Below are 3,507 nucleotides of genomic sequence, written 5' to 3' on the forward strand. Positions count from 1 at the left end.
CCTTTAATGCTCTTTCTTTCTCCGTCCTCATGACCGGCATACTTACTGGTTAGTTTTCTAGTTCTTTTCCGCCACTGTGAGTCAACGCTCTTTCTGTATAAATATTTAAATACCTTAGCTGCCCATCTGTTATCGTCTAATTTCCTCAGGCGTTCTTAATATCGTATATTTCACTCTTAGCTTCCCGTGCTTCGAACGATTCCCAGCCCATATCCCCTTGTACTGCCTCGTTTGTGGTTTTGCCGCGGGCACCTAGTGCTAATCTTCCAACAGCTCCCTGATTTACGTCTAATCTCGACTGAACTTCTGCCCTTAAGCACAGAACCGCATTGCCGAAAGTAAGTCCCGTTGCAGTCGAGTGAGTGCGACGCATGGCTTCGAAGCGGCCCACTGATTCCGCGCCAAGCGGTTCGGGGAAGCAGCAGTTTGTTGACCACAAGGCTTTCGCCAAGCACACTTTAGAATTTCCACAGTGTCTTCGTATTTTTTTGAGAATCTGAAGTTTTCCGGCTAGTTGCACAGCGCGAACTTTAAAAGCGGCGATTATCAAAAAAAAAGAAAGAATTTACAAAAGGTGGACTAGACACAAGACGCTTTTTTTGCCTTATTTCTACATAGGCTAAGCACATTTGGTGGTAGCAGGAGGCTTGCTGACCTTATTGACTCGTTTATGTTACCATGATATTGTTGCGAGCGCCCAGCTTCAAAAATGCTCGTTCAACATTTGTACTAGAGATGTTAAAAGGCACCCGGTTGGTTAGTTGGTTGGTTTATGGGGTTTAACGTCGCAAAGCGACTCAGGCTATGAGAGACGCCGTAGTGGAGGGCTGCGGAAATTTCGACCACCTGGGGTTCTTTAACGTGCACTGACAAGGCACCCGGGACAAAGACGGTGTAGTCGCGCGGATAAAGTTTCCACAAAAACGAAGACCTTCTATTAATCTTTTCACATTGCAGCCATTCCGCAGTACGCAGTACGACTCTGAAGCACGTAGGGCGCAAAATCCTCTGGCAGCTCAGTTTTCCCCTTTGGCCAACACTTTGGGGGTATATCTAGGGGTCACCTGTGGATCGCAAAGTAGTGGTTTTTCTGATGGATTTTCTTAAGCAACTTCTCTGAACGTCTTGAAGAATGATGATGTGCAAGAGTACAGACTACTACTATCTTAGGTGCCCATATACCAGATTCACTTGGCTGTCCAAGTTTAAGCTGCCTTCTGCAGGTTCCTGATCCCTCTTCTTTGTCAAGGCGGCAATCTTCTCACCAACGGAAGGAAACATCTTATATAAGAGGTTCTTGCTCCGACTGAACCATCTTCGTATCCTCGAGTAGCGAGGCAGATGTCTCGTATAAAAAGGTGTTCTCAGAAGTTTTTACAAATATTGAAGTTAAGAAAGCGCTTTGAGCTTCCGGCTCCTGTCTGAGACGGCGTCGGTGCTCTTGACAAATGGCGAAATTCGGAACTAATACTTCATAACGTCGCCGAGATGTGGATGGAAAGTCATGATTAGGGGCTTACTGTGGAGATGCTTGTTTTGTTATTCAAGACGTAATAAAGCTTAGAGCTGAACTAAGCACCGCAGTTTCTGAAAGCTTTTCGTGAGAGCCGTGACCCCGTTCTCTCCGCCGAGACGTCTACGGCTTTTGTATATTAGTTCTGCAGAATCTGATGTTTCTTCGCAATAGATTTAAAAAAATGAAATCGCGACATGCATCGATCAGCAAAATTTATTCTAACCAGAAAAGCTTAACTTAAATCGAGTGTATTGCCCGCTCTTAGGTGCTCGGTTGTGCCCACTGGGCCCTTCGAAAGAGGAAATGAAGCACGGGGCAATATTCTAGTTTACAAATTTTAGTTCTTGCAAGCATTAGGAGAATTGGACACATCTTTCAGCAACACGCCCGGAAATTTTTTAGGCGATTTCTATTGCCACAAAACTGCGCCCAGTTATTCTTGGTTTCAAAGGTGTGCTAATCTGAAGCGGCAGCTTCACTACTAGAGGTCTCGGGCTGAAATCGCCGTGCGTTGCCGATGACCTTCAAGGCTCAGCCAAGCTCAAACCTTCAGTTTATGCTTGCAGAACCGGTGGATGGTCAATGGTCAGACGAATGGTCAAGCAATAGGTCAAATTCAAGGGCATTTCAAGGTCAAGTCAAGGTCAAGCCAGGGACGTCAAGGTCAACCAAAATTTGGTCACGTGATCGACTTTGGGCTCACCGAGGAGCCTAATTGCGTTGTTTACGTGATAGGGCGTTACGTCACGGCATCTTTAACCGAGTACATGAAGGAGCGCCGCTGCGCCTGGGATTATGTCGACATGCCATGACATCACGGCCTCATAAACCAAGTGCATAACGGAAGTAGCACCGGCGAGCCTGGCACGAAGTGCATATGTGGTGTTCACGTGTTAGGCCGTGACGTCAGGGTCTGCAGCAGCGGCGCGCCTTCGCACGAATTCTACATGTCGTGTTCACGTGCTAGGCCGTGACGTCACTCGTTCAGGCGGGCATACATATCTGCTGCGGAGTCGCCTAAGTCAGAGCCATGAAGTCCGCTGCTGAACACGGGTGTCTCCGCACTAGATACAACCGGCGCTTGGCCTCGTCTGACGATCCGAACAGCATTGCCGTTCGCCAGGAGAATCTGCAGAAAATTTGTGAACGGGAGAAGGCGAGGAGAGCAGCCGAGACCCCGCAGGAGCGGGAAGAACGACTCGCAAAGAAAAGCTCAACGAGCAGCATAACAAGACTTTGCCAGACTAAAGCACCGTTAATTTTTAAGGCGAAAGCCTTTGATGGCTCATACTGACGTCCGTCGATTAAAAAAGCGTGTCACACGAGTTTTACTCGGGAACTAAAAAAGGTAGAAGAAAACCAATGGTTGCTTCAGATAGAGGAGGAAAAAATGAACCTTGATGACTGCGGAGTAATAAGTTAATTAATTATAGGTAAAAATGTCGAAATTGCTTCGAAATACCGAGGAAGTCGATATAGCCACGGGCACGGTGTGACGTTACATTCACCGGGAGTCGTCACGGCATAGTGAAAATTATCACAGAATGGTCGGAGAAATGTAGGATTTGTGTCATATTAGATGGAAAATGTGTAATTAAGCGTAATGAACACTTAAGAGCATCCCCGAAAGTTGTATAATTTGGGTATCGATATAGCCACGGGAACGGTGTGACGCACATCCACTGGAAGTCGTCACGGAATAGTGTTCTCGGCTTTCGCCTCTCGACACTTTAGTTGCCAAAGTGTCCTCGCAATTTTTTTTTGCTAGCATCTTGGAAGCTGCAAGTGCAGGAGGTGTTCGTAGAAACCTTGAAGGTGTTTATTTCAGCAAACGTGTAAGCTCTAACATTAACGAGCTTTCACCCTGTGCAGATACACAGCTACACGATATGTTTTTGCGCATAAATAGCTATAGCCTGAAATTCATGAAATAGTAATAAATGCCTTTTTTCTAAACGATAAAATATTTTTATTGCTATTTTGGTATTCTG

This window comes from Amblyomma mixtum, chromosome 8 (genome assembly GCF_055824585.1).
Source record: "Amblyomma mixtum isolate Tamu chromosome 8, ASM5582458v1, whole genome shotgun sequence".
Taxonomy (NCBI): Eukaryota; Metazoa; Arthropoda; class Arachnida; order Ixodida; family Ixodidae; genus Amblyomma; species Amblyomma mixtum.